Source organism: Cricetulus griseus, chromosome 4 (genome assembly GCF_003668045.3).
Source record: "Cricetulus griseus strain 17A/GY chromosome 4, alternate assembly CriGri-PICRH-1.0, whole genome shotgun sequence".
Classification (NCBI taxonomy): Eukaryota; Metazoa; Chordata; class Mammalia; order Rodentia; family Cricetidae; genus Cricetulus; species Cricetulus griseus.
Window position 1 is genome coordinate 204,205,911 of NC_048597.1, and position 20,087 is coordinate 204,225,997.

At 43.7% G+C, this 20,087-nt stretch overlaps 1 long non-coding RNA gene across 2 annotated transcripts in view; it reads right to left on the reverse strand.

The window, feature by feature from the left end:
* The window catches only part of LOC118238705, a 55,387-nt gene that overhangs the window by 22,925 nt on the left and 12,375 nt on the right, over positions 1–20,087 (reverse strand). The window contains exon 3 of one of the 2 annotated variants that reach the window (XR_004769718.1): positions 13,463–14,831. The exons of the other annotated variant lie outside the window; for it this stretch is intronic. This is a non-coding gene — a long non-coding RNA (uncharacterized LOC118238705). Of the gene's footprint in view, positions 1–13,462; positions 14,832–20,087 lie in introns of those variants that run through there. 2 annotated transcript variants of the gene reach the window in all.

The window sequence follows — 20,087 nt, forward strand, 5'->3', positions numbered from 1 at the left end:
ATAATAATAATAATAATATAAAAACAAGGAAATTCATTCAGTGCAACCACCTTGGGAAGAGGGACAAAGAAAACCAGTGTCCCCACACCACCACACTCATCTTCCAGGTGGCCCATCATTATCTGGGCTTCAGTCTCACCTTACCGTTACCTGACAAGCTTTTCAAATTGTAAAATCTCTTTTCTGGACAAGTTGCACAGCTGCACCCCACAACAGGGGCCTTTTCTCCCAGCATGTGATTTCTAGAGAAATTCCCCTTTCTTGGGGTTCTTTGTCTTAATAGTCTGATGGACTAAGTAAGAGGTTCAAGTGTCTCTTAGGAGTCTCTTAACCTCAACTCAGCTAGTCCAACTTTTTAGGATCTGCATAGTAAATCTTTGTAAAACTTCACTAAAAATGTAAATGACTTTATTAATTTATTGGGTGGGGAGTTGTGCCACACACAGCACATGTGTGGAGATCAGAGAACAACTTGAAGTAGTTCATTCTCTACTGCTAACATTTTGTGTTAAGTGTCTGAGACAGAACCATACCATCCTGCAGGGACACTCCTTAAACAGGAAGGTAAACAACTCAGAATAGCTTCAGGAAGTCCCTGAAACCGACCAGATTCACGAGGGCCCTCCCTGCCAGAGTAAACAATAAAAGCTGAGCATCCTCCCTCAGACTAAGTGAAGCCAAGCTGCAATGAAGACTTCTCTGACACCCTTGTAGGTATGGGCTTTGATGATGCAGCTGTCTTTGAGTTGTCATTTCCTCACCTGTAAGTAACCCCTTATCCATATTCCTGTAAGTAACTCCAGTAAAACTCATTGGTTCACCAAGTTAGACTTTGGTAGTATCTGTATTTTGGTCTGTCATGAGTTCCCTATCTGGGGAGAGAACACATGTGTGATGCATCTCCCCAGGAAAAGTTTTATCACACTACACACTGGGATAGAACTCAGGCCAACATACATGGTTTCTATAGCTGTGATACAACATCATGACCAAAAGCAACTCGGGAGGGAAGGATTTATTTCAGCTTACAGATCTCAGCTCACACTCCATCACTGAGAGAAGTCAGAGCAGGAACTGTAGGTAAAACCCTGGAGGCAGGAACTGAAGCATTGCAGTGAAGGAACCCTGCTCACTGGCTTGCTCCTCATGGCTTGCTCAGCCTGCTTTCTGGAACAACACAGGACTACCTGCCCAGAGATGATACCACCTACACTGAGCTGGGCCCTCCAAGTCAATCATCAATCAAGAAAACACCTCACAGACTTGCCTCCAGGCCAATTAGATGGAAGTGTTTTCTCAGTTGGGAGTCCTTCTTCCCAGATATGGTTAGGTTTGTGTCAGGCTAACAAAAGTCAACTAAAATACCCACTAAGCCATTTTGCTAGCCCTGCAATACTTCATTGCAAATGCAGATTTTCTGCATTGGGACTCAGTCAGTGCTCTGTGGTCTCTGTGGTCCTCTGTGGTAGCTGCAGTGTTTCCGTTCCCCGTCCTGTCCTCCGGCGAAGGTGTTTCAAGTCTCTAACCCCATTACTCTTCAGCTGTCCTCAGATTTCAGCTCCCACCACTTCCCACCTGTTCAGAAACCACACTGCATCCATCATGCATTGTGCTCCAGTGTGTTTTCAGCTATTTCCTCCCCACTGAATTAGTCATGAGAACATTAAAACATAGATTACTAGTGGCTTCCATTTCCAAGTTGAGAGCATTGCCTTGCCATCAGCCGCCCCCCCCACTGCCTCCATTTGATCCTCTGATCATCATCCACCCCCGCCCCCCTTACAGCAGGCTTTTGGAAAGGTGCTGGGTATTGTCCTTGCTTTTATACCTCCCACTCCTCCACCCACGGTGCTCTGGATCCATTAATATTCCTACAATCATTAACCACTTCCTCACTGACTAATAAAAAATTATGGGTGTGTGTGTGTGTGTGTGTGTGTGTGTGTGTGTGTGTGTTGTATATAGGGAAGAGAGGCATGCGGATATGTTTATGTACTAGATTGTGCATGCATGGATGTGTGGAAGCCACAGGTAAGTGTCTTCATCTATTATCCTTCACCTGAGTTTTCAAGACAGGCTCTCTCACTGAACCTGGAGTTTGCTGTTTCGACTGGCTGACCAGAGAGCCCTGGGATCTGTGCATCTGCCCTCCCGTGCTGCAATTACAGTTGCATGCCGCATGCCCTCCCGTGCTGCAGTTACAGTTGCATGCCGCCATGCCCTCCTGTGCTGCAGTGACAGATGCATGCTGCCATGCCCTCCCGTGCTGCAGTGACAGATGCATGCTGCCATGCCCTCCCGTGCTGCAGTGACAGATGCATGCCGCCATGCCCTCCCGTGCTGCAGTTACAGATGCATGCTGCATGCCCTCCCTGCTGCAGTTACAGTTGCATGCCGTCATGCCCTCCCATGCTGCAGTTACAGTTGCATGCCGCCATGCCCTCCCGTGCTGCAGTTACAGATGCATGCTGCATGCCCTCCCTGCTGCAGTTACAGATGCATGCCGCATGCCCTCCCGTGCTGCAGTTACAGATGCATGCCGCCATGCCCTCCTGTGCTGCAGTTACAGATGCATGCCGCCATGCTCTCCCGTGCTGCAGTTACAGTTGCATGCTGCCATGCCCTCCTGTGCTGCAGTTACAGATGCATGCTGCCATGCCCTCCCGTGCTGCAGTTACAGATGCATGCCGCCATGCCTGGATTTTACTTAGGTTCGAAGAATCCAAATTCAGGTCCACATGCTTAAACAGCAAACAGTTTACCCCCTGAGCTACTTCCCCAGCCAGCCAGACATTTCTGAGATCCTCTTTCTGTTACTTTCTCCTAAGGCTCTCTCAGTGACCTCTGCTACTCTCACATGATCTTGTTTGCCGGGTCATCTTCCCATGCCTTCTTGAAGAAAGGTTCAAAGTACAAACAGAAACCATCGACATCACTGTATTTTGAGGTCTCCGTCACAGCTTTCTGACTCAGCTGCTAGGCATCAGCATTTCTGCTCCACCAGGGCACTGCTGTTCTTGTTCAGGAAACTTGACCTTGGCTCTAGACTCCTTTAGTTTATCCAGTGAGTTTGTAAGGCAGCCATTGCCAGATAGTGTTGTGTCCCCTCCCCCCTTCAATTGCCTGAGTGGGTTCTGTTGTCTGCAACTGAGTTCAAACTGATGTCCTGGTAAACAGAGAAAAAGATGATCAGAAATTGTGGGCAAGCTGGGCAGGAGGGTAGCTGAGGGAGTACAGACAAGAGGATTAGGAATTCCAGGCAATTCTCAGATACATACTGAATTCCATTCTTGCCTGGGCTCTATGATGAGTTTGAGGCCAGTTTGGGCTTCATGGGACCCTGTTATAAATGGGTGTGGGTGCAGGAGGGAACTCTGGAAACAGGGAGGCATAGCTCTGTGTTCCCCAAACCACTGACAAGCATAGTACTGGGCATCTGGATTTTTGTTGTTGTTGTTTTTTTAAATATTTATTTATTTATTTATTTATTGGCAAAACAAGGCAGGTTTTGTACCAGACAGAATCTTTGGGGAGTTTGGTTCAAAGCAAAACAAAATCAAAATGATAAACATTAGGAAGATAATTACCTAAAAATCTCCCCCCTTTAATTTGAATTTTGAATAAGTAAAGGGAAGTACAGCATGGATACCTAGAATGGAAATCAGACAAGGGGCTGGTGAGATGGCTCAGTGGGTAAAGGTACCTGACGCCAAGCCTGTTATTTAAACTCCATCCCTGGCCCCACATTGTGGAAGGAGAGATCAGACTCCCACAAGTTGTCCTCTGAGCTCCTCATGTGCACAGTGGCTTTCGTATGTGCACACAAATGAAAGAAATCTAAAATAAATACAATAAATGACTAGTGTTGCCTTAAAAAAGAGAATTTATTCACTGTTCATATCAATGTCATGCCCCTAGTAACCAAAAGGTCGGTAATGTTACACCCTGGTTCGTTTTGTCAACTAAGCACAAGCTCTACTCCTTTGGCAAGAGGGAATCTCAACTGAGAAAATACCTCCATCAGATTGCCTCTAGGTAAGCCTGGGGGGCATTTTCTTGATTGATAGTTGGTATGGGTGGGCCCAGCTCACTGTGGGCACTGTTCCGTGGCCTCTGCTTCAGTTCCTGCCTTAAGTTCCTGCCCTGACTTCTCTCAGTGATGGATTATGAAATGGAAGTGTAAACAAAATAAACCCTTTCTTCCCCCTGTTGCTTTTGACCACAGTTTTTTTGTTTGTTTGTTTATTTGTGTTTTTGTTTTTGTTTTTGTTTTTTGACCACAGTGTTTTTTATCACAGCAATAAAAACCTAACTAGGACAAAGAGGAAATATGTATGGTTCTAACATCAGAGGAGAATTTTTGAGTCTTTGCTCTAAAAAGTTAGCCATGGCTGCCTGTCTTCCTGTTGGGGAGCACCAGAAGTGAGTTGGGGTTTTAGAAGCTGCTTGCGTTCTTCTTTGTGTAGAACAAGGTGCCTGTGTCTATACTGCATCCCATGTTTCTACTAGCAACTCCAGAGGAACTTCCTCTGGAAAGGGATCCCTCCCACTGAATCCACTGAGCCTTTGTGGGACTGTGTTACCAAGCCAGGGGTCTATCCTGAGCTTGCCCCTTCCTCCTCCACACACATCTTCATGTGATTCTTGAGCAAACCCACAGCCTTCCAGCAGTCCTTCTGTTCTTGTTGTTCTTTTCCCTATTTCATTTAGTGGCCCTCATCTCCTTTGAGTAAAGAATATAGGCTGAGGACTTCCAGCTTCCTGGGTGTCGAGTAAGGAACTTGGAGGTTGTGACTCCAAGTAGCAAGCAAAAAGCCAACAAGAAGCTGAAATGAAAACCCACAACACTTCTCAGATTTACCAGATAAACAAGGCCACAGATAACTGCTGCCTGGAAATGGAGATGGCCATGGGAACACAGAACCACGGAGCCAGAAGCAGTGCAGAGTTTTGGGGTTGTCTTTGGATTTCATTCACCCCACCCAGAAGACATGTCTGTTTTCCAACCAAAGAATCATGAGGCTTACTGAAAAGAGGGGGATACCCACAGTTGGAAGACACAAAGCATACTTCAGAATGAGGTTCTGATTTAGCAAGAATGTTAATATCAGCAGACTCCAAACAGTTGGGCTAAGGGTTCCAGTGATGGAAACAGTCAATATTCCAGGAAGGCCAGTCATCTACACAGAGGGGGAAATGTAAAAATTCAAAGCAGGGGGTAGTAGGGCATGCCTGCCCTCAGTAGTCATTTAAGGTTGTCCAGGGCAAAATAATTTGTCCCTAGTTCAAAAAAGCTAAGACTTACGAATGTAGTTTAGGGACACAGCACTTTCCTAGCATGGGGGAAGGCTCTGGTTTTATTCCTGGTGCTTGAAAACAAAAGGATTCAAACACTAACACACAGAGAAAACAGAATACTGAGAAGAAAATACTAGAAAATATCCAAAATGGTGGACTATTTGTAACATGTCCTGTACAGTGGGGCTAACGAAAGAACTAAGAAAGACTACATATCCATCCTGCACACAACATCTGCAGCCTGCAAGGGAAGGAACTAAGTCCCACAGAACATTCCGCTCTCAAGTTTCTGTTCTCCATTTTTTTTTTTTTTGCCTTGCAAGGTAAAATAATTCCTTTAAAAATGTGGGGATTTACCCTTGAGATTTGTAATGTTTAAAGCTATAATATTAGCAAGAGAGCGCGCACACCCACCTGCTCACATAATTTTCTCCTCTTCCACCCAGATGATCCACAACATAGAAAAACATGTAGGAAATGTCTGGAAGAGTGGGCATTATGTGGACGTTTAGCAGTAGAAAACGTAATTCTCTTCAAGATGTAATTATCGCTTCCACACGATTGCCGAGCACAGTGGCTCACACCTGTAATCACAGCGCTGGGACTAAGGCAGGAGGATTGCCATGGCTTTATGCCATCTTGGGATAGTGAGGCCCTGAGAGGGTTTCTACTCCAACTCCTCTTAATTCAGGGGTGACTGTATTAGTGGGTCTTTACCTCACTGCAGGTCTGCTCTGATGTTGATCTATAAGTGTGAGGCTCAAGTTCCTTCAGGTTCTGATTTTAGTTCACAGAAATGTAAAGTACAAAAGGAGACTGGTTAAGATGGCTCAGTGGGTAAAGGCTCTCAATTCCACGCCTGAGGACCAGAGTCAAACCCTAGGACCCACATAGCAGAAGGAGAGACCTGATTCCTTACTTGTCCTCTGACCTGTACACATAAACCAGGCGTGTACACACACACACACACACACACACACACACACACACACACTAATAAAATTAATAAAAAGGTACAGATCAGATGTTTCTGCAGATGTACAATAAATCAGCTGTAAGAAGACTACACTCATTCATTTCCTTCTATTGTTATTGCTATTTTGATTCTATTGTTTTAGTTTTGAATTTTTTAAATCTTCATTTTGGTATTTTACTTTGGTTAATCTTAGCTTCTAGAGAAAGGGTCAAATACGAAAATAGCAGATGTGAAACCCAACATTTTGGTTTCTGGTGTTCCCTTTGTCACACCAAATACAAAGCTAATTTATAGGAGCCCACTTAATATGTGAAGAAAATGATCTGGAGCAAAGGATATGTCGGGGCTTATCACACACATTCAGCCGTGGCTCTCAAACATGAACCCTTTATTCTTTGTTCTTTTTCTGATTTTTTTTTTTTTTTTTTTTTTGTGTGTGTGTGTGTGTGTGTGTGTGAGTGCATGAGTGTGTATGTGTGTGCTCGCGTGTGTACGTGAGCACATGAGTGTGTGCATGAGTGTGTGTGTGTGTGAGTGTGCGTGTGTGTGTGTGTGTGTGTGTGTGTGTGTGTGTGTGTGTGTGTGTGTGTGCACGCATAGGTATGTGAATGTGAATTCTGGTGCCTAAGGAGGGCAGAAAAGTAGATCGGATCCCCTGGAGCTGGAGTTGTATGCAGTTGTTAGTCGCATGGTGTGGGTGCTGGGAACTTGGGTCCTCTGCCTACATTGGGAGTAGGGGATTCCATTGCCCTCCCTAGCCGCTCCCCACCCCCCCCCCCACACACACCATTCTCAGAGACACAGGGTTACCATGTTTATAAGGTGGTTTCTAGAAAGACCTCTCTCAGAGGTAAGACAGCAGAAGGGAAGGGGGTGTAGGGGGGGAAAGAAAGGGCTCTGGGCTCACTGGATTCCTGCAGGCCCTCCACAAGGCTTGGAATACCCTGTAAGCAGCCAGCAGTTTATGGGGTGCTCTCCAGGGGGCAGGAGTCGGGATTCCTGCTTGGTTAAGGGAGAGCCTCTACTGCAGGGTCTAGCCTTCTCTGCTCCAGGCTTCTTTGGGCCTGTGGTAGCCAGCTTCTGACTGGAGTCGGGGCCACGCTCTAGGGTTTTCTTCTTTTGCATCCTCAATCCTGGCCTGGCTTTGACTTCTTCCACTATTATTTCACTATCTTGTTCCCTAAAATGAGCTGAGTTGGCTGTTTGACCCTCCACTCCTCAGCTATAGAATGGGCTAGGAATCTATTTTACTTCACAGCAGTGTGAGGAGTCAGTGAATTCCTACAGTGTACTTTTGCTCCGCACATCACCGCTAGCCAACATACGCGATGTTACCTCAAACTCGTGAGAGCATTTACCACAGCAGGGCAGTGGTGGCGCGTGCCTTTAATCCCAGCGTCTGGGAGGCAGAGTCAGGCAGATCTCTGCGAGTCTGAGGCCAGCCTCATCTACAAAGTGAGTTCTAGGGCAGACAGAGAGACTCTGTCCCAAAACAAACGAACAAACAAAAACCAAAAAACACACTTATCTCACCCAATGCTTGCGGGGGGAGGGGGGCGGGGAGGGGGGAGTTCATTCTAGAAACGAGTAGGACTTTGGTGTGCTGGTTGTTTTTTGTCAGCTCTGCAAACTAGAAGAAACATTAACTGAGAAAATGTAATGTCTCCTCCAGATTGGCCTATAGGCACACCCTTAAAACATTATCTTGATTAATGATTGATGTAGTATGGGCCCCTGTAGGTGAGCCACCCCTGGGCAGATGGTTCTGTGTTGTATAAAAATAGCATGCTGAGAGAGCTATGGAAGCAAGCCAGTAAGCAGCTTTCCTTCATGGTCTCCTGCTCTGACTTCCCTTCATGATGGACTATAAACTATAAAATACTATAATCCAAATAAACCCTGCCCAAGTTGCTTTTGGTCATGGTATTTTATCAAAGCAATAGAAACCTAACTAGGACAGTAAGTGATATTCAGTTAAAATACAGTATGAAACACATTTTAAATATTCTAGTAGGCATATTAAAAGTACAAAATCAAGTTAGTTAACTTTGGTATATGTTTTATTTGATCCCATATAACCAAAGTATTAGCGTTTCAAAGTGTGCCTGTGTGCTAGACAGCGCATGGTAGCTTTCTCTGAGGTCTGTGTAGACAGATTCCCTTCCATCATTTGGGTATAATCTCAAAGTCACCATTACTTTGCATATGTGGCATAATCACTCCTTCTTCTCTACCCAAACACACTCCTTCATCATGTAGTCACCATTTTCTTTTCTATGCATCATCTGTCACTTGGTGAAATTCTTTATTGTGTCTTTCTCTGCTCTAGTTTGCTTTCACTTGCTATGGTAAACACCATGACCAGAAGCAACTTGACAAGAAAAGGGTTTATGTCATCTTACAGCTTATAGTCCATCATGTGGGACACTCAGAGCAGGAACCTGGAGGCAGGAACTGAAGCAGAGACCATGAAGAGGTGCTGCTTACTGGATTGATTGCTCAGCTTGCTGTCTTACACAACCCAGGACCACCTGGCCAGGATAGCACCACCCACAGTGGAGGCTCACCCTCCCATATCAATCATTGATCAAGAAAATCTCTCCATAGACCTGCCTACAGGCCTGTTTGATGAAACATTTTCTTAATTGAAGTTCCTTTTTCCCCAGATGACCCTGACTTGTAGCCAATACTCTTCCTGTTGGAACCTAAACTCTGAGACTTTGAGTTTGGCCTTCAGCACACATCACAGTCCCTGATGCCTTGTTAGGACACACACACACACACACACACACACACACACACACACACACACACACACACACGAGGGAATGGCTAGCTTGGTAGTCCTTGTTGGAAGAAGCAGTTTGACATGATAGAGTCTTAGTTTTCAATAATGAAAACCTCTAATCAGGGAAAAGGCTACTGCCCCAGAAACAGCCAAAATCAGAGCTTTCTCTACATGCTTGCAAATGAACCAAGCAAGTGGTTTTGCTTTCTGTCAGTGAACAAAATTAGAAGCGTTTGAGTTTGCATGTTTCCTGAGACATTAAATTCTGAAGTCCCTATTAGGAAGGCTAATGTAAAATAGGAAGGCCAGGCCTTCACAGACCCTCAAAAGAAGCTTCCAGTTGACACAAAGGCTGTATTCCTGGCAGTGATGTGACATTTGTTTACTGAAAGCAATGTAAGTTCCCAGATAGCCAAAAATAGACAAGCTCAATAGCATATCTACCTGTTCTGCACATAGCACGGCCCAATACCAATCAAGAAGGCATCTCCGAATCATGGAATAATACTATAATTGAATAGCCCTGAGGAAACCAGTACTCACAGGGGCATGAAGACAGGCTTCTGTAAATTCAATGATTAATCTTAGGCAATAACAAATGACTCAGCTCCTATCCTCATGCCAAGGCTTATTAGCTCAACCCTCCCTTCTGCAATGACAGAGCTGTTAGATGCTCCTTAAGAGCCATTTATTTGTTGTATAGATTATCTGAAACTTGTGCCAATTCCAAGATTCCTTTCAAGAGACTGGCATGGTGGCACAAGCCTATAATCCTAGCATTTGGGAAGTGAAGAAATGTGGATGAGGAGTTCAGGGTAGTCATCAACGAAACAGTGTGTTTATGGCCAGCCTGGGAAGCTCAAGACCCTGTCTCAAAAACAAACAGAAGAAACAAAAAAAATATTTAAGATGCATCGTGTTGGGTATAACGTTTAACAATAATCAATGCTGAATTGGACAGGGTCTGAGATGACTCCATTTACTACACATGGGTTCAGTCACTGACGAGAGGAAGAACGGGCCAGCATACTGGCTCACACCTATAATCCAAGCATTTGGGTGGCTGAGGTAGAAGGATCACCCTAAGTTTGAGGACAGTCTGGGCTACAGATTAAGGCACAAGTCAGCCTGGGCTAGAATGAGTCCCTGCTAGGCAAAGGAAAAAAGTGACTGTGAGAGCAGATGAGTGAAGTATGTGGGGATATGGTAATATGGTGTGTGTACATTCAGTTGAGATCATTTAATAATATTGCACTATTGATAAAGCTAGATATTTGGTCTATGAGTCAGTGACTATATTTTTAAAACCTGGGCGAGCAACATGATTAAGGCAATGAATGTATTTGTGACACCAGTTCTGATGGATTCACTCAGCTGTAAAATGTGAGCAGAGGGCAGGGCACGGTGACTCGTGCCTTTAATCCCAACACTCCAGAGGCAGAAGCAGGTGGATCTCTGTGAATTCAAGGCCAGCCTGGTCTACAGAGTGAGTTCCAGGACAACTGTCTCAAAAACAAAACAAAACAAAGTTAGTAGGATAGAAGTTTCCAGCTTTGGTTGTGTGGCAGCATCACCTAGGGAGCTTTGGGGGTTACTGATTCCGGGTTTGTTCCTCAGAGTGTTTAACTCACACCATCTCTCAGAGCTTTGGAACCTAAAGTTGAAAAAGTCCCCCTTGGTGATTCCGCTCACTGGGAACCTCTGTAGTAGAATCTTACAGTGTTTTCCTAGTTCCCAGAGTTCAGAGTCACCCAAATTCCAAAGAAGATCAGTACCCAGGGCTCCTTATTTGCATGTCTTGCTTACAAATCGCTGTGACTAATTTTGGAATTACGATCTTCTTCTTCATTTTCTTCTCTTTCTCCATCTTCTTTGGAAGTACTGGGGATCGAACCCAGGGCCTCACATATGCTAGGCAAATGCGCTGCCACTGAACAAGATTCACAGTCTTGAATTTCTTTTCTTAAAGCTCCCTAATTATAAAGGATTCAGTCTCCATAAAACCTAAATCCGCCTCTAACCAGAAGCTTCACTAAACTTAGAAACCTACAGCCATAGGGCAAATCCAGCCTTCTGCCTGCTTTTGTATGGCCCACAAGCTAAGAATAGTTTTGATGTATTTAAATGGTTGAGAAAAAAATCAAGAGGAGTAATACTTCATGACTTGTGAAGTTTACATTTTGGTGTCCATAAATAAACACCAAAATGTGTTTATTTGTGTTGGCTCCATTCATTCACTTATGTATTTTCTATGGTTGATGAAGGGCCACAGTGATGGGGTTGGAAAACTGTAATAAAGATGGTACGGCATGCAAAATTTGAAATAGTTACTATCTGGCCTTTTACAGACAATGTTTTCAAACCTCTGACTTATAAAATCAAATTATAACATAGACACAACAGAAAAAATGATTTGAAAGGATTGCTTTATTTAATAATTTTTTTTAAAAAAACCTGACAGAATTCTTTAACACAACTTACAAACACTGCCAATTATAGAAGTGAGAAATTTGGTTTATGACAATTTAGCAGTCATTAAATTTAGGCACAACCTTAATGGAACTGTAGCAGTGTATTGAACATCAGGTCCACTGAGTCATGTCTAGTCTGTGGACTGGAAGCCACAGTTAGTAAACGAATTCAGGATTGGCATAAGTAAAAGCCCTCCACAGTGGAATTATAAAGAAAATCTTAGAGAATGTTTGTAAAAGACATATGCAATTAGATTCACCACTAACCATAAAATAGTATTTCTCTGAACTAGGCAAAATATAATGAAATGTTGCTAACACTACATATCAAAGTTCCACTCTGAGGGTGGATTAGTAAACCAGCCACAACAGGTCTACAAACAACATTAAAAACATGGTAACACTAATGATCAGCTGCACTAGACAAGAATTGTGACAGAACATCGAATTTTGGCAACAAAACAGATTAAAAATATTGATTTAGCTGTCACTCTTTACAGAAATATGACAAAATTGTTTGCAGAGCTGCAAGGGACACTGTGAAGGCTTGGGGCCTCTGAAAGGCTTGAGGAGGAAGGTTTATAGAGGCGGCCAACGTGGCAGCTGGGCAGTGTGACTGCTGACCCGGCGGTTTCTAGATAGGGCAGACAGCAGGTGGAGGGAGAGTTAGACCAAAGGACAGGCCAAGTGGGAAGATCAGCAGTGAGGCCATGACTGGGTTAGGAGGTCAAAGATAAAAGCGGAAGCTTTGTTATCCAGCTGACTTAGCAGAGCTCATGTTTGGACTGGCCAAAATCAATGGCGTCCCTTCACTGACTCCAGGGCCTGGTACTTTGTGAGGGTTCATGTGGTCTGCTGTCACAGCTGGCTGTTTGGCAGGGATCTTTTGGGAGAGCATAGTTCCTATGTTTCAAGTTCACCTGGGAATACCCCAACTAGAGTCCAGTGTTCCCATTTTCCCTCCCTTCCCTTCCCTCCCTCCATCCCTCCCTCCTTTTCTTTTTGCTTACCTTCTTGTGGTGCCAGAAACCAAACACAGGGCCTTGTGCTTTCCAGGGAACTACTCTGTCATCGAACTACACCTCCAGCCCCAATTTTTCCACCTTCATCACACTAGAGGAGACTTGGGAGCAGTTGGGGTAAGAGAAGCATTAATGGAGAGATTTAGAAGGCAGGCGGGGAAGAGGATGGCAAGCGGTGTTTGGAGCATCTGCTACATGTCAGGCACTTTGCACATGCTGTTTGGTTATCCCCGCTTTCCTTCAAAGTAAGCATTGGTCCAGCAACTGAGAGATGAAGAATTGCAGAATTCCTAAGTGCGGGTGCTAAGGTGTGAATGCAAGTCTGTCTGCCTGCCTGTCTGTCTTTCCAACTCACCATGCAGCTCCAGCAGTGCTCCCCTAGCAGAAAAACACCCAGCAGGTAAGCACAGCGTCACATCTAGGCTCTCCTGCTTTCAAGGCAACGCTTATCAGAGCTACAAAATAAACGTCATCTAAGACCCTTCACTGATTAACAATAGTCTCTCTAAGGCTTTCTTTACCCATGGCAGTCTTTCTTAAAGCAGCGTTTCTAATTTTGAATCTAGGAAACGTCCAACATTTGGTGGCTCTGCGATTTTGCAGAAGCCCCCAGGTTAGCTGCCAACGCTGTCCCTTCCTGTGTGCACAGTTTTGCTGTTGGCTGCTCCAGATAGCGCCCGGTCCCTGCAGTTCAGCATCTTTCACCTCAGTCCAATTAGGAAAGTGGTTGCAGTTCTCAGCCCTCCCTCCCCTGGGGGTTTCTTTTCCGGGGCCATTAGAGTAATGAGTCACGTGATCTTCCCTTAGGTGAAGGGCAGGGGCAAAAACATCTTCAGAGGGATTGTCACAAGCACTTGGAAAACAGTCCCACTCCCACCCCCACCCCCCACCCCCGCGGAGGGGGATACACGCTGCATTTGGAAATGCAATAAATCAACCGGCTACTTTGCAGATAATTCTATTTTCCTCCATAACTTTTATCTCCGTCCCCTCCCCAGAGTTTAAAATGGCTACTCTTTTTCCCGAGTCACAGACCACTCAGAAAAGCTACCGGAAGAAATTGCAGTCAGTAATGCCACCTTAAAGAACCCTGTCAACTCTAAATTTAGGTTTCCCTTGTAAACCTAGGCCTAATCTCAGATTAAACAAAGCAAATGGCCCCTAAGTAGCCGGTGTCTTTACGACCTCGGTGTGTTCATGCGTACACAAGCTGGCTTCACCCCAGACAAGCTGCCAGGCTTTCCTAATTTGCAGTTCAGGAAGCTGCCTTCCAACCTAGCAGAGGGAAAGGGGAGACTTATTTCATCTAAACGGCCATTCTGTAATTACAGGATTTGGGTTTTGAGTCACTTCACTTTACATGACCCAGAATTCAACTCGGAAAATTAAAAGAACAGCATTTTCAATTCCACTTATGAAAATTAACGTCTTAGCTAGTGGAGTTAGTAACGCTGAGGGGAAGGTAGCATACATTGTGAGTCGAAGTAACACAGCCTTATTCCAGTGCTGTTAAAAATTTTAGTTATTACCATTGTAAGAAGTAATTCATGTATTTCTAGGTTTGTGAGGACATGATATCCAGAAGGTGAACCATGGGGGAGAGCTGTATTAGGATTCCACCCAGGGTGTAACCTCAGTAGCTTATCAGATCTAAATAAAAGATTGATGATGATTCTGAGTTTAAAATTTAATGTCCAAGCGACCTATTAAATTTTACATGACAAGGCTCTCCGCTCTGCTGTAAATCAATAAAATTGATTATGCTCTCATGTCTCTTATAAGACGAAGAGTATGTTGACTTTAGTGTGCTTTCTTTGAGACGGGCATCTTTACTTCTTCTGTCATTATCATGTCTCAAAATTTTATTTATGAGAAAATTTTATGAGCAATTAACATGTATGATACTTCATACATGCCACATTAAAATCCTATTCTGCTAATCGTCTCCCCCCCTATAAATTTCTGATAACCATTGGATTTGCTGAAACAAAGCCATGTGGTAACTGGATATACTGGAAGTCCAGGAAACAGTTCTCAACTTTTAATTATGTTGAAATGTATCCTCTCCCTGAGAAGGGAGCATTGGGCATGGACACGGCACGGCTATGAAGAAGCAGTGCCCGGTAATCACAGATAGGGCACCTTCCTTGTAAATAAACGTTTAGCGTCTGTTGATCCAACACCGCCGCAGTTACCGGGCCAGCCTTTCCCCAAAGGCAGGTTACAATTCCCAGGAACCCTCTTTGATGAAGCCCATTTCTCAGATGAGTTAGCAACTGTGGAGAAGGTAAATGACCTTTTTTTGAGTTCCAAATGGACAGGGAGACCGAGGCTCCTGAAATAACACTCAGAGGTCACGGTTGGCAACATTTATTTCCCCCTGCATTCTGTCATCAGTGTCCCCACCCATCCCTTACTGCCCTGCTCTCCCCTACCACCCTTGGCAGGGGAGGGGAGGGCAGATAAGTCTGAATAAGGCCAAAGTAGATACTGTATACCCTTGTCACCAAATTGTATTTCTATAAATGTGTGAGATAGAGTATTCAGTGTGTAGACTGTTCAGACGTGTGGTGTATTTGCAGTCAAGTAATGAAAGATGCCACTGCAAGAAATAAAGCCTCAAAAGTGACCACAGGTAATCATTAAAACATTGCGAAACAACACTATTTTTAATAGCCAGAAACTAGAAGCAGCCTAGATGCCCCTCAACTGAAGAATGGATAGAGAAAATGTGGTACATTTACACAATGGAGTACTACTCAGCGAAAAAAAAAAAACAATGGAAACTTGAAATTTGCAGGAAAATGGGTGGAACTAGAAGAAACAATTCTGATCGAGGTAACCCAATCACAAAAAGACAAACATGATATGTACTCACTCATAAGTGGATTTTAGACATAGACTATAGGATTACCAGCCTAAAATCCACACTGCCAGAGAAGATAGTAAACAAATAGGACCCTAAGAGAGACGTACATGGTCCCCTGGAGAAGGGGAAAGGGTCAAGATCCCCTGAGCAAACTGAGCAATTCTTGGACTTGAACCCATAGCAAGACCAGCACTCTACTACTGAGATACATTTCCTAGTCTTCCCTGACCCAACACTATCTTGCCCAGGTTGGCCCTCAATTTTCTATAAAACCCGTGTTATTGAGTTAGAATGTACCATCCTCCTGTTTCAGCTTCCCAAGAATTTGAGATTATGGGCATACATTATCATGCCCAGATTTGGATTAATGTTGTAGGACATCAAGTTATCTAGAAAGGACATTCTAAAGAACAATAATCTTGTATACAAATGAATGGCTAAAGAATATGTAATATATACACAGAACAGAATTTTATTCAGTCATAAAGAAAAATGAAACCACTATATCTGTAGGAAGATTGTGCAGTAAGTAAGTAAGATCACCATGCCAAGAGAAATGAAAGGGATCATAAGAAGGGAAGAATGGATCTTAGAAGACTATTGGGGGAAGGAATGAGACCATCAAAAGAAAGGCAGGGGTAGACAACTAAGTATGCATGAAAACGGTGCAGCAAAACCCATTACTTTGTAGGCTAGCTTTTAAAATTAACTTAGAGTGAATATATAAGAAGAAATATTTCATTCACATTTTTATTTTATACTTATCTTTCCCTTTTATGAACAGTTCCTGATTTTTTTTCACCAATTAATATTTTTACTTATGAGCTGAGAGATGGCTCAGTAGGTAAGGTGCTTACTGCCAAGCCTGACAACCAGGGTTCAATTCCTGGGACCCACATGGTAGGATGAGAGAACCAACTCCTGAAAGTTGTCGTCTGACCTCCACACACACACACACACAAACACACACACACACACACACACACACACACACACACACAAACACACACACACACACACACACACACAATAAATAAAAACAAGATTTTAAAACTTTTTACTTAAGAATAGTCTTGGGGATACATACTTATTCTAACACAGTATTACTTACTCTTAGTTTTTACACTAAACCGAATTATATTAATATATTTCCCAAAGGCTAAATTCCTTATGGGCCTACAAGGCATTATTTTCTCAAGCCATTTTCATATTGCTTTCGATTATTTTATGTAAAATTTAAAAGTAGAGAAATATTTTTCCTTAGACATGGATTTTTAAGCTTTCTTTCTGCGTGTAGTTGTTTGCAGGAATTCCTGAAATGAATCATAACATTTTGCCTTTTTGTCCCTTTATGTCACTGTCTTCCCCTCCTCCCCCCACCAACAAAACTCTTTTGTCTCCCCACCTCCTCTTTACCTCCTCACCTCCCCATACTAACAGTCAGCTAGTGTGCTTCAAGTTTTTACTGCAAGCTAATATTGATGTAGAAGAAACTCAAAGCAATAGAAGTAATGTTCTAGAGAATTTCCTAATAGATTTACTTAGGAGACATTAAATCATACCAAGTAGAAATTAGCTAGGGGAGCGCTGCCTCCCAAATACCCCAAGGATAAATAGTCTGCTAACCAGGCTGGGTTAGAGATACACTAATATCTCTACTAGCATTTGTTCCCCAGGACTGACCAAAGAACATGACTCAAACAGATCAAAGGGGCAGTGCAGGGCCACCATGCATGTTAAGTCTGGGAGTGCCACACGTACAGTACAGTTCTCTTCTTGAGAAAAGCATACTTCTACCAGGTGGGCAAGGTGATCCTGAATAACAACTGTAGGAAAAGAAGAATACTGCTGTACTTATGGAATAAATCTGGCAATGTCTTTGCCATATAAATCTCCCATCTGCCCAAATGACCAAACTTGCAGTCTCCTGTCTCTGAATTGTTCAAAGTGTAATCTGGGGATGGGACCTGAGTGAGATTTAGGGAGGACAGTGTATATGGAATGCATAAGCTTAAAATCTTCTGTTCGAACCCAGCCCTTTGAGCATTAGCCATTGATAGACAAGCACTATTGAAGAGCTTTTCCTTCATTGATCTCTAAGTGTGGGAAGTGATTTATCAATAGCATATTATTCCTATTATAATATAACCTCACTTTGAATATAAATTATGTAAATGTTTTTACCTTTATCCTCATAGGAAAGGAGGGTACGCACAAGTAGGTGGAAGTTTCTGTCCCACCCACCAATTCCCAAATAACCTACATGGAGACGCAATATAAATTATAAATGCTTGGCTAATAGCTCAGTCTTGTTTCTGTCTAGCTCTTACAACTTAACTTATTTCTATTCATCTCTGTGCTGCCCCAAGGCTCGTGGCTTTTACCACTTTCCCATTTTCATCCAACTCGTGTTCTCCATCTGGCTGGCAACTACTCTGACTACACCCTTCTTCACAGCATCCCTAGTTCAGTCACTCCACCTATTTTTCCTGTCTGGTTATCAGCCAATCAGCTTTTATTAAACCAATTTGAGTGACAAATCTTTACAGAGTACAAAAGGAGTATTCCACAGCACACACACTTCCATGGAACAAAGGTCCTCCTCTCAAAAACACTAAATATATTAAGGGAAAAAAGCACCATGAGCAATAACCAACAGAAATAATAGATAACATTATCATTAAAGCACTCCGAAGATTCCAGATATTAACTATCTCAGATACAAAGTATAACAATTATGTTAATTTTAGAAAAATGTAAGGCAATCTTGAAAATGTGAGCAGGCAGTGGGAAGCCATGTTTAAATGTCAGAAAAACATATTTTACTTTATTCTGACACAGGGTTTCATGCATCCCAGGCTGGCCTTGAACTTACTATGTTGATGAAGATGACCTTGAACCTCTGCCCCTGGGCCTGTAGGGAGGCAGAACATTATGACAGAGAGGGGATACAAAGAAGAGCCATTCACCTCATGGCTTCCAGGACACATGGAGAAGAGACAGGAAGGGACCAGCTCAAGATAGAACATGCCCCCAATGACCTACTTCTTCCAAGTAGGCCTTACCTCCAGAAGTTTCTACTGCTTCCCAAAATAGCATCATCAGCTAGGGAACCAAGCCTCAGGGGACATTTCATACCCAAACAGTAGCAGAGACAAGAGCGTTGTAATGTATTCAAGGTAAGTTCTTAGTGTACTCTTACATTGTATGGGGACATTGCCACATAGATTCATGTCTTGACGACTCTATGAATAAGACCACCACCTAGAAAGACTGTCTCCCATGTTTTTGGTTATAGTGGTGGCTTATACACAGGCAATCCTCCTGGCCCTTTCAGCTTTAGATTTGCTCATTCATGATGTAGACAACAGACGATCTAACAGGCCAGGTTTGCAAAGCTGACGATACTGACATAGAACCGGTTGAGAGCTTGGAGAAGAAGCAATGGTTGGGACGGGATAAACTAGCCTGTGTTTCTTCTCACCTGCCTTCCCACAGCCAAAAGGGAGGTGGAGAGGGTGTGATGCTTACTGACCTCAAGAGGATCCTGCTGCTTAGTGTAGGTCAGCTGTGAGTCCTCCCTAGAACTCTGTCATCGTGTGACTATTTCCTGCCCAAACTATGAGCCAGCAGTAGAGGCACTGGGCTGAGTTCAGCCATAAACACTTCTCTAACAGCCTGTTATTGCTCAAACCACCTGAGAACACTCACTGCCGGCACTCCTGCATCAGCTAGAGCTTTCTGTGCCTAGTAACTGAAAGCCCAATTTACACAGACTCAGACAACAATATTTTGGCTAATAGTCCCACTGGGGATTCTCAAGTTTAAGCACTAAAAATTGATTCTGAACGACTAAGGGCAGTACCAATTTGTTAAAAGGATAGTCCAAAGGCTGGGCAGAAAGGGCACAGCCAAATCTCTCCAGAGAAGTAATCTACAGCCAAATCTCTCCAGAGAAGCAATCTGGTAAACACAGTGCTGATGGACAGGAGTGCTGTCTAACATCCTTTGATGTGGGTACCACAAGAGCACTACTCCATTAAGATGAATTCCCCACTCCTTCGCTGCTCTGTTTCACCAGCCTTGTCAGGGGAGGGAGGGTCAAATGGCCAAGCAGACAGGAGTGCCTGTGATCTAGGAGGAAAGTAGCCTGGGACTGTGACTATCTATCTGGCCCTGACAGTTTCTATGCTAGGAAACATCTCTGTCTTAGGGATAAGCAAGTGGTAAGGGCATCATCAAACCTGGTGAAGTATTCAGAAGCAAGTCCAGGCCTCACATCTGCACCCCCCAGAGTATGTATACCTCAAAAGTTCCACATTTCTGAGCTTAGGCTGACAAGTTCCCACTTTTAGTGTGGTGGTATTTTGTTTGTGCTCTAACAAAGCTTGTCTGGAGATCAGAGTGCGAAGGCAGCCACTAGTTAACCATAAAGGCCAGGCAGTGGTGGCACATACCTTTAATCCCAGCACCTGGGAGGAGGAAACAGGAAATGATATGGCTGGGCAGAGAGAGGAAGTGGTAAGGTAGGAGAAGACAAGAGCTTGGTCCTTTTTGGCTGAGAAGTTGGCTAGGTAAGGTGTAGCCATGGGTTGCTCCTTTGTCTTTCTGATCTTTTAGCATTTGCCCTGATATCTGGCACCAGGTTTTTATTATTAAGGCC